At 33.2% G+C, this 12,352-nt stretch overlaps 1 long non-coding RNA gene across 5 annotated transcripts in view; it reads left to right on the plus strand.

Moving 5' to 3' along the window:
* The window catches only part of LOC111087970, a 13,568-nt gene extending 11,554 nt beyond the window's left edge, over positions 1 to 2,014 (plus strand). For all 5 annotated transcript variants that reach the window (XR_002612590.1, XR_002612589.1, XR_002612588.1 and 2 more), the window contains one exon: positions 855 to 2,014. This is a non-coding gene — a long non-coding RNA (uncharacterized LOC111087970). The remainder of the gene's footprint in view (positions 1 to 854) is intronic.
* Positions 2,015 to 12,352: the final 10,338 nt, after the last annotated feature.

A 12,352-nucleotide genomic window follows, 5' to 3' on the forward strand; every position in this document is an offset into this window, starting at 1 on the left:
AAAGTCTTCATTCTTGAAGATGATGTTCAGTACCTAATTCTTCCTTTAATGCAGAAACACAAAGTATCTTGCATGCTGTAGTGAGAAACAAGACTTTGATGGCAACTTCAGTAAATTGAAACTCTTGTTCCTGGAGCTAATAAATTCCATTGCTTTAAACTAGAACAAAGATGTTCCCCATGCTGCTTTGATAGAGACAAGTCACGAATCAGATCTTTTAGCTCTTATTGTGTGATCAGATGCGGCAGTTTATGCTGAGGTGCCACAGGAATAGAATTACTAGATGAAGAGGATGAAGATGACTCGCTCTCTTTTTTGCAGGATAACTCTTCTGTTTTCCAATTCGCTGGTGGATGTGGCACTGGAAGACCATCCCCATTGTTTCATCACAGATGCAATATCTGGATATTTAATGTATTGTTTAGTTTTTGCCTGAATATCCAGAAACATTAGTCATACAAAAATAACAGTCAGTTAAATTATCTTTGGGCTTGCACCATATCATGGGAACTGTAAATGGCATATTTGCTTTCTTCTTATTCAGTCACTGTGCAAACTGTACAACATACACATGGAGCCCAATGTTTTTCTTCTTCACCTATTTTACACCCAAAATAGTGGTAGTAAAGTACCTTTACCTTGTGTGATTTTTTCCTTTGTGTAACTGTAATATATTTTCCAAAAATGTAGCAGAAACTGTTTGGATGATTTTTGCACTTTCTGACTTTACTTGAACTGGAGGCAGCCAGCATTTCAAATGACTTTGTGAAAAATATAAAAGAATTTATGTTTAAAAAACTAGAGTTTAAAAGATTTTAAAAAACAAAGTTTTGCATAATCTCAATATATCACAGGTATGATACAAGGAAGAAGATCAAACTTTATTTTGAGGGTGTGCAGAGTGAGGCAAAGTGACCAACTTACTGAGAGAGGGTCATCTGACTCCACCCCTTTATGCTCAGTTGGGGGACTTCTCGAATCTTCTATCAAACTGAACATGTGAGGGTTTTGTAATTCCTGGGTGGAGCAGGAGAGCATGGGAATGAAGCAAAAGTGGTGCAATTTGCTACAATTATAACAAGAACAAATGGCATATATGAACAATATATTTGGAATTTTACACCAATACAATACAGTCAATGTTTGAAGTTATCAAAAATGTATGCCTTTTACCCCAGTAAACTGTCCAAGTAAACTTATTTTCATAGCAAAAATCTATTGTACTGCTTGATTATATGATATTTCACATAGTACTGATAAACTATTGAGATATTATAATAACCCAAACTCTAGAGGTGATGGACTAATTCTGACTACATTTTTGAAATCAGCACCATCAAATTACCTCGAATCATGTGAGTTTTCACCAGTAGCAAATCTTTTGTTGTCCAGTGTAAATAATAACTTCTTACTGTAGACTCTTGAGTTTTTACCAGTATCAAATCTTTTGTTGTCCAGTGTAAATAATAACTTCTTACTGTAGACTCTTGAGTTTTTACCAGTATCAAATCTTTTGTTGTCCAGTGTAAATAATAACTTCTTACTGTAGACTCTTGAGTTTTTACCAGTATCAAATCTTTTGTTGTCCAGTGTAAATAATAACTTCTTACTGTAGACTCTTGAGGTTTTACCAGTATCAAATCTTTTGTTCTCCAGTGTAAATAATAACTTCTTACTGTAGACTCTTGAGGTTTTACCAGTATCAAATCTTTTGTTGTACAGTGTAAATAATAACTTCTTACTGTAGACTCTTGAGTTTCAGTTTCTTTTACTGAGGTCTTCGTTGCAGTGATATATTTATAGCAACATATAAGGTAATGATAATGTTAAATTTTTTAACAGCATATATGGTTGTGGAAAAAACAGTTTACTGAGCTACCCTATGTTTACAGGCTTGGTTATTGTAACTACTATGTACCTGAACCTGTACCTACTATAACTCTGTATGTATTATCTTCATGATGTGTGGCTTTTACTAAACTGAGAATAAAATCCAAAACTGTACCTACTATAACTCTGAATGTATTATCTTCATGACGTGTGGCTTTTACTAAACTAAGAAAAATCCTGAAGCTATACCTCTATAACTCTGAATGTATTATCTTCATGACGTGTGGCTTTTACTAAACTAAGAATAAAATTATGAAACTATATCTCTATAACTCTGAATGTATTATCTTCATGATGTGTGGCTTTTACTAAACTAAGAATGAAATCCAAAACTGTACCTACTATAACTCTGAATGTATTATCTTCATGACGTGTGGCTTTTACTAAACTAAGAAAAAATCCTGAAGCTATACCTCTATAACTCTGAATGTATTATCTTCATGATGTGTGGCTTTTACTAAACTAAGAAAAAATCCTGAAACTATACCTCTATAACTCTGAATGTATTATCTTCATTGACGTGTGGCTTTTACTAAACTAAGAATAAAATCCAGAGGATTTTATTCTTAGTTTAGTAAAAGCCACACGTCAATGAAGATAATACATTCAGAGTTATAGTAGGTACAGTTTAAACTGTACCTACTATAACTCTGAATGTATTATCTTCATGATGTGTGGCTTTTACTAAACTAAGAATAAAATCCTGAAACTATACCTACTATAACTCTGAATGTATTATCTTCATTGACGTGTGGCTTTTACTAAACTAAGAATAAAATCCTGAAACTATACCTCTATAACTCTGAATGTATTACTAAACTAAGAATAAAATTACTTCTTTTCATATTTGATTTTCATAAATGGATATCAAAAACTTTTTCCAGTAAAACTTTAACCCTTATCTCTTATTATACGTACTTTAATGCTAGCTGTAGCAAAATAATCTGTTGTAAAAGCTGAAAAATATAAAGTAAAATCAATTAATATCTTTTTTCTCGTTATGTTGGTTGTCCAAAAATGATTTATGCAGCTTTTAAATGTGCTTTTTATATCACAAAAATACATCAGACACTATAATTAAATGTTCAAACTTCTAAAATTAATGTGGCTTTCTAACTAACCAATAAATAGGTTAAACAGATTTCAATACTGCCTTAATCTAAACACATCAAGCTCTACTGTTGGCTTTGAGCACTAAAAAAAATCATCTGATTTACAGATATAATATACTCTTTCTGTTAGTTACAAACATGTTCAATTTCATTGAAAGTTAGAGACTGAGGATACTGGAGGGGCTTGTGGATTGAATGAACATAGTGGTATTTTAGTAAAACAAGAAGAGGTTAATTTTTTTTTTCCATCCTGTAAATATCTAAGTCATAGTGCCTCTTTCATATGATTCAGAAAGGTGCAGCTTCAGTATTTGTTGAACTCTATTCTTTTGAAATCAAGAAATTGAAATTTAGATAACATAAAAATTTGAATTATTAACCAAATTTTGATGCTAAGTTTATTATCATACATTGATAGAAAAAAAAAAGTAGTTTAAATTTTGAATATAAATTTGTGAAGAGATGTGTCCTTTTACCCACATGTATTCATAGGGTTAACTGATTGGATGCTGAGTATGAACCTGTGCTAGACTGTTTTTAATAGCTCAGTTAAATAGCAAAATAAAAAGTACCTCTAAAATCAAAAGTGTCCAGAAATAAGAACAACAGATCTGCTCTTTCATATGGCTGTGCTCAAAATCTACTCAGATAAAACCATTTGGCCAACTCAGTACTCTCCACAACCTTATGAAGAGTGCCATAATACTGTATTTCCAGGCATACTGTCCATAAATAATGATGGTATAAAGCTGTATTTTTCTAAAATCAAAAATCTATAAACATGCCATCACTGTACGTTTTGTATCTTCTTCAGAATTATTAATTTCATTACAAAATAGCAAGGTATATTTTTGTAGAAGTCCTATTTCTTGGAATTTATTCAACATAAAGAGAGAGGCCATATAGGGATATTATATGGGCTAATTTAGTACCATGTTTGCCATGTGATGAAAACAACTAGTGCATTCTGTAAATGTCTTGTTGGTGAAACAATAGTTCAATATACCAAGATTACGACACAGACGTATATGGGTAATCATAGGATAGCTGGTTGCAGGACTCAGCATGGCTGAAGAGAACATAAGGAACTGTTTTCATCAGACCAGAGGATAAAATATTTGGTTACAAAAAAAATCTGAAGAGAAGATGACTATCCAATTTTCAGCATACCTGGGAAAAATGACTGCAACCAAATGAAGAACCTCAAACATGATGTCGTACCACCAGGTGTAGTTCAACATCAACAGAGCAGTCACTCTAATTTAAAATTGTCTGCCAAGTATTTTATAGCAAAGTACGTAGGAAGCACGAGAAAAATGTTAACAGTTTTATTTAGCTAAATGGATCACATTGGATAGACATATGTTGCTTTAATGCAACAAAGCAAAATTATAAAATCACTCTTGCAGCAAAGGAGAAAAACTTAGATACAGTGGCTCACAAGCACTACAATAAAATCATCTATCTATTCCATTGACAACTGCTGAATTAGGAAAGTATTTTGTAGGGGAACATTTAATAAGTGGGTTTGTTAAAATTGTTCAGGGCCTTAATGTAATCTAAATAAAATTTTACCAGTTCAAATGTATAAGAGGTCATTATTACATAAAATATTTAATAAGTCTAGGTAACGAAAAATGACTAAGTTTGCACTAACAGTGATTTATGATTACAATTTTTAGATCACCTAGAGGAAGTATTTATCAGGCAGATCTGCTGCATGTCTCCGTTTGATACAAATCGGAAAAGTAAATCCATGGAAGCCGTGACTATTAAAATTGGCAAAATAAAGTATTAAAAGAAATGTGCTGATGAATATCAGTCTACTTGAAAGAGACTGGATGTATAAAATTCAATGTTCAGATGAAAAGAAGTATTTTTAATGTTTTGTCAGTGTCTCACCACAATATTTTAGGAATTTCACAATCTGAAAATTAACAGAAGTTCTAAATCAAATGATATAGATTTTTAAAGCCAAAACTAAATACTATTAAGTAAGTTTGTTCAAAATTTCATGCAATTCAGTTTAATATCACCACTGTGAAAATAAATTTGGGGGATATTGTTACCATTGTGTTGTTATATTTTGTTTTGTGTCACTGTTATGAAGATCTAATGCAAATGAGGTTTGTGGATACAAAGGCAGGTAAAGTGTTTAAATGATAATCCAAGAAAATTGTATGCAAGTCATGGATAGTCTTATGAAGACAAGAGTTAATTTGGTCTTGAATTTCATTGTCGGAAGATCATCGTGTTTGCATTTATATGAATCCAAAAGGTTTATAAACCCAGGATCATCATCTGCTAACATATTGAAATATTTTATTACTATGTTGGACTATTCTGAGTTAAGTACAGATAGTAATGATAAATTGCAGTCCTCATGAAAGGGATACCAAAGTCAGCTATGGTAATTGTTAAAAGACTTGTTTGTCAGAATATGTTATAGTTATTACATGGTTGTGGTTTTTATTTGTTTTGTTTTATTATTTTTCATATGCAAAGATAAATGTGTTGCAACTTAAATTCTCTGTTTGTTGGTTGCTCTATAAACCATTCTGTGCATACCAGAATTTCATTTCTTTATTCAGTAAAAAAACCGAAAGTGGGTGCTCGTCCAGGATCTGATTTGTCTATGAGCACCTAGTTGTCATGGCATTTGAGGTAGCAAAATTTCTTGAAGAGTGTATTGTACATCTTGCCTTAGAAAAGATGTGTAATCTTAGAAAAATAATACCTTTTAGAAGTGTGTAAACATCTTGAATTAGGGGTTAAGATTGTTATGAAAAAGGCTGATATGTTGAGTTTGTTAGTACATCAATTTGCTGATGAGAAAATGTTAGATAAATGTGATGAATCAACTAGAACTTGTGGATTCACAGACTCTGAGCTGAGAAAATTAGAGTTAGAGCATCAGGTCAGGCTAGAGGAAATGGAACTAAAAGCATTAGAAATTGAAAAAGAAATAGAGTTCCATAGGCTTGAAATTGAAATAAACAGTAAGAAATCCCCCCAGCAGTCATTTGATGTATGTAAAAAATATATGATTGTTTTCCACTTTTCAGGAAAAAGATGTTGAGCACTATTTTTTACATTTTGAAAAGGTTGTAGAAAGTTCTGAACAGCCTCAAGAAAAATGGATCTGAATGCAAAGTGTGTTATTGGGTAAAAAACACAAAGTTTATTCTGTTGCATAAGCTGTTGATTATGATCATGTCAAGCAACTGATCTTGAAAGCTTATGAGGCCTATAGACAGGAATTGGAAGAAAAATAAAAAACAAACTTAGGTTGAATTTGCAAGATATCAGGAAAATTGGTTTGATAAATCAAAGTGTGTTAATGAAGTCTCTGAAAATCTTAAACAACTAGTCCTGATTGAGCAATTCAAATCTTGTGTCCCAGATAATGTTAACATTTACTTAGACAAACAGAGAGTTAAAATACTGTGTGAAGCTGCAGTCCTAGCTGATGACTATACTCTAACTCACAAAGTCAAATTTTCAAAACCTAGTTCTCCTTTTAGTCATGGTAAGAAATACTCCATGCAGTCCAATTCTATACCAACCAGCGTCCCATCAAAGGCTGATAAGTATGACAAGGCAGAGCCAAATCCAGTTTCAAAAACTTAACTCTAAGACTGGTAGTGATAGGTTCAGGTCATCTTATTCAGTATGTAATTATTGCAAAAAAACCTGGCCATATTACTTTTGAGTGTTTGATGTTAGAGAAGAACAACCAAGCCAAGGTCAATGTCTTTGTGGTATCCGACCTACAACCTTGCATAGTGTCTGAAGGCCGAATATCCTATGGCTGGAATCGCCCCACCAGACATTGGGAGAATAATTTGCCAGCAGATCAGAGCAAATTCAGCAGACACAAGACAGTAAACACATTCTACACTGCCACATAGAAGTAAAGAAGCGTCTAATATAGGGAATGGTTTATGCAATTGTAATGAACCACTGGACACAACGCCTCCAAGAACTTCCACACACAAGCATGTGCACCACACCAGCTAAGCATCTGGAAAGCTCTCGATTGCTTTCGTTCCTAGGTCGGCATTTCTAGGGCTAACATTGTTAAATGAGAGTACTCCAGCAGACGGTGCAATATCTACTCGTCTTCCCACAACTCCAGGTCCCAATAGAAGACCTTATATATAGCCAGTAAACATGCAATCAAATGTGTGAAGCAGTGAATAAAAACCAGGTGGACACGACAAGAAGTGCAGCTGAGAAAATAATTACAGGTTTCAGGTGATATATATATATATACATATACATATATGCGATTTAGACCCATATACAACAAATAAATTTGAAAAAAAAGAAACATGACAGATGACTTTTGCACTTCTTGATACCATAATTTGAAAAAAATTCACTCCTTTATAACTATTATAAGTTTTTAACTATTTCTGTTCAGTCACTTAAAAATCGACAATTAGGCTTGGTTTTCAAACCACAATTTTTACTTGCTAGGGGAATAAAATGTTACACCATTTTCATTATTGGTCGTAGTGGACCCAATGCTTTGTTAATACTTTAGGGGAGAGTGAAAAAGAGTTGATACCATTGTAGAAAGAAAAATGAGTGATTTAGCAACAAATGAAGACAGGTCTTTTTTACATTTCTTGATACCATAATTTTAAAATTTCACTTTTTTATAATATTGCTTTATAAAGAAAAGATCTTAATCAAAGATGGCGATTATTTACAAGGACAAAGTATTTATACAAATAATGTGTGTAGAGATATATTTCATTTATAGCCATTTCGTGTTTTTACACTTCTCTGCCTTAAATGTAAATACAACAACTCCATATTCTGCTTGGCGGGTTTTTGTTTCATTCATGCCCAACTATATAATACTACAGACACATTATTTAAATAAATATATATAATGAAATAGCTTAAGCATTATAAAACAATAAAGAACTTAAAATAAGCATTGTGAAGTTTTTAGCAGAATTCATCGTTAATCTTAAAGTCATACTGGATAATGCCTGTGGTAATAGTTCCAAATGCGTTGGGGATGTCCCATCTACCACACAAAATCCAAACGATGTTAAACTAGCCAGCAAGCATGGAAAATCAGTTAAGGTCATGGAGTTGAGTACTTACACTCAACTAGAATCCATCACAGGGGGCGAATTAGTGGTAGGAAAACGGCCATAAAAATCGCAAAATGAAAAACTGAAAATTTGTATGTATTTTCCAGTAGACCTAGTGAACCATCTACACCCTACGAAGTAGTTCCATGGACAGACAACAGACACTACTATTATATTTATATAGATGCAAGCTAAAACTAAATTTGTTAAATGAAAGTTTTAGTGTACTGTTTGTTTGTTGTTTTGTGTGTGTGTGTGTATTAGAATGTTCAAGAGGATTCACAATTCAGGATGACGCCATGTTGTGAGCTATATTTTAATTTGGATGGTTATTTACTAGTAGTTGTATGACACAATATCTAGAAAGTTCATGAAAGTTAAAGCCTCTGTAAAATAAAAAAAATTCCTGTAGCAGGTAGAAACTAGGGTTTATAATGGCTGGAGACGGCTTGAATGGGTAATGAAGAAAAACTTTAATATAAGTTTAACATAACAGCAAATGTACAACGTTATTAGTCTCAAAGTGGGTTCCTCGTCATCAAACTAGGGTTTGTTTGTTTTTGGAATTTCATGCAAAGCTACACAAGGGCTATCTGTACTAGCCGTCCCTAATTTAACAGTGAAAGACTAGAGGGTAGGCAGCTAGTCATCACCACCCACGGCCAACTCTTGGGCTACTCTTTTATCAACGAATAGTGGGATTGACCATTACATTATAACGCCCCCACGGCTGAAAGGGCGAACATGTTTAGTGGGATTGCGGGTCGAGCGCCCTAACAACCTGGCCATGCTGGGCCCAAGAAATAAGAGCATGATACAAATGTGAGAAGCAACGAGTAATCAGTGAGTGAGTCATTTCAATTTCAGTAGTGGGAACCAACTCCTCTCTTTTCAGTTGTTCAGTGTATTAATTCACGTGTTTGTTTTATCATCAACTAGCAATGAATTTATGTTTAAAAATTTATAAGTTAGTCATGTATTATGTCATATTGAAATTTTGTTTGTGAACTTAAGCATACAACATGTGTAAAAGTAAAGGTAGCATGTAACAAATATTATTGAAAAAAACTGATGAATTTCCTATTGTTATGTGGATTGTGTTTTGCATTATTTTTATTGAATAATACAAAATAACCTGCCTAACATTAGAATATACTACGGCAATATATAAACATTTAGGAACATCTAGAAACCTGTTGGTCCATCAACACTGTCCCATCCACTTAAAAATAACTAACTCAAATAAAGCTCTAATAAATTGAGTAGTTATTGAGCGTTCATTTAAATTCCCTTTAGTTTGTTGCACTCAATAAATCTGAGGAAAACTTATTCCAAAGGTCAAACATCCTGTTACTGTTAGAAAATTAAAACTGTGTAACCTGAAGACGTACCCTGCCAAAATGTAAAACATTCTCATCATCCAGTACAAAAAAATTATGCATGAAACTGTTAACTTCCTTAATAATCTTTAACACCTCAATCAGATCCCCTCCAACTTCTTTATTTCAAGAGAAAACAATGTCAAAGATAACCTGTACTGATATTACAATCTTTCTATCCCAGGTATCATTCTGATAGCCCTACTTTAAGCCGGTTCCTACAAACCAATGTCCTTCTTAGGATAAGAAGACCAAGACTGAACACAATACTCCAGTTGAGACGTAACTAGTGACTTGTACAAAGAAACTATACCTTCTAGACTTATATTCGATATATCTGTTAGTACAACCTAAAATTATTCTGGTGTTAATGCCTCTTCCAAGCTGGTGAAGCATAATTATAACTTATTATATTTGTCATACAACATTAGTATAAGGCTTATTATATTTTTAACATTGAATTCTTTATCTAATCCCTTAGGGATTTTCAAGAATTAGGAGAGTATATAATAATAGTATTTCAACCACGCTATATTAATCATATCCATTGCTTGCGACAGGTGTCGCTCAATCCAGAGCTTATCAGGCTGGCTTAGACACAACAAACACAACCGGCCCTTTAACCAAGCGCATATATTGTAATGTTACTACAGCGGAAGTCACGTGACCCTGGTAAGACGTAATGAGTATATAGAAGGTTCCTGAGGGCTCGAGTGTTTGCCAGACGCCCTCTATTTTGTATATATAAGACCGGCAAGAAGTGACGGCATAGATAATTGCAGACAGACAGAGACGAACAATTGAGTCAAGCGCGTTAGTAAAGTGCGTGAATCGTTGTGAATTATAGCGTGTGTGTAAGTTAAAGTTACTGTGGAAATTAAGTGTATTGCAAAGTTGTATTGAGAAAGAATAAACTAGTTTTACTTAAGAAAGGACTTTTATCGCTAAAGTTTCATCCAAAGGAAATTATACGGGAAATTAACAAACGACCAGAGACGTAACAGTAATAATAACCCTATAACAAAGAATGAAAGCACACATACGTACTCAGATAAAGTAGTCTTTATGATTATCAATAATAATAATTTTGCTGTTGCACAAAATTAAAACAGAAATGCAATTTAATATATATAAAAGCCAGTGTCTTTTTCGTAACGCTATTTCAAACAATGGCTTTTATATTGTTACGACAGCGGAAGTCACGTGACGCTGGTAACACGTGATGAGTTTCTAAAAAGATCGGGGAACATCACGAATAATCCAGTATTTGCTAGACGCCCTCTATTCCTGTATATAAGTGAGCCAGATAAAGCGAGACAATTAATCGGAATTGGATAGCAGATAGAGAGATAAAGACAGATAATTGAGTCAAGTGAGCGGTAGTGACCGTAAGAAAGTGTGTGAATCGTTGAGAATTATAGCGTGTGTTAAGTTAAAGTGACTGTGGAAATTAAGAGCATTTCAAAGTTGTATTGAGAAAGAATAAACTAGTTTTAATTAAGAAAGGACTTGTATCGCTGAAGTTTCTCGGAAAGAATTTTTATGGGAAATTATCAAACGAGCACATACGTAACAATATTATGTTGCTTAGTAAGAAAAGTATGACTTGATATTGTTGTTGGTCTGTATACTGAAAGTGGATTTTGGGGAAACATTTAGTGATCAAAGTTTGCTCAAAAATGTTTAGTGACCAAATACTACTCTGAAAGGTTTAGTATACAAAGTTCATCCTGAAATTTTTAGTGACAAATGTCAGCCTTGAAACATTTAGTGACCAAAGGCCATCCTGAAACATTTAATGGCCACTCTGAAACGTTTCGTATCCAAAGTTCACCTTGAAACAATTAGTGACTAATATCCACACTGAAATATTTAGTGACCAATATCCAAAACATAGTGGCCAAACTACCATTGAATTCTTTGAATGGACATCTAAGGGTTTTTTTTTTTGGTTTTTTTTACAAAACTCCAGCCCGTTATTTTTTGACGGGTTGGGCAGCTAGTACACATATAAAAACTTGAACACAACTTTCCTCTCCTCTTTAGAGTGGGATAGACTAGCAAACTACGAAAAACAAATTATTAAATAGAATGAAAGGAGTATCAAAATTAAACCAAGATCACCTGCCCCGTTTAAAGAAGGCAGTGTAACAGATTATGGGTGAAAATGAAAACCTTTAACAAAGAAAAAGATACGTTATTAAACTTAAACCCTTGTTTATACAGATTAAAATTAACATATAAAATAAAAAAGAATGTATTACAAATTTGAAATATATATATGTATACATAAAAGAGGAAGTTTTTTTTATAGGATACCTAACGATTGAACTTACAAATCTTAAAATAACTTCATAATAACCAGTTCTTACAAGAAATTTAATGGTGCTAGTTATTTTGTATTTGGTGTAGTATTTAATGACGAACTTGACAATTAATGATTATTGCGCCATTTTTTTTTAATATTTGTTTTTGTAATAAACATAAGCACGTTTTGCACATAGAAAACGTTATGGCGGGAGACATTCAGATCACCTTGCTGTCAATTCAGTATTTCCAAAAACTCTTTTCTTTAAACAGTGCTAAGTGGTTTCATACGTGATTTAGTAATTTGTGAATTGCAAATTATTGTTTAGTGATACAGGTGAGTATGCCACCCAAGAAACGCCCTTTCTATGGAAAGTCTTCTGCCGCTAAAAGAATGCAAACACAAAGAGCAGCTGAAACAGAAGAATAATGCAATCAAAGACTTCAAGCACAAGCTGCAAGACAGGCTGCTCAAATACAGGAAGAGACTCTGGAACAACGTATAGTTAGACTTCGAGCTCAAGCTAAAAGGCAAGCTAATCAAAGACAG

This window comes from Limulus polyphemus, unplaced genomic scaffold (assembly GCF_000517525.1).
Source record: "Limulus polyphemus unplaced genomic scaffold, Limulus_polyphemus-2.1.2 Scaffold2923, whole genome shotgun sequence".
In the NCBI taxonomy this organism is placed as follows: domain Eukaryota; kingdom Metazoa; phylum Arthropoda; class Merostomata; order Xiphosura; family Limulidae; genus Limulus; species Limulus polyphemus.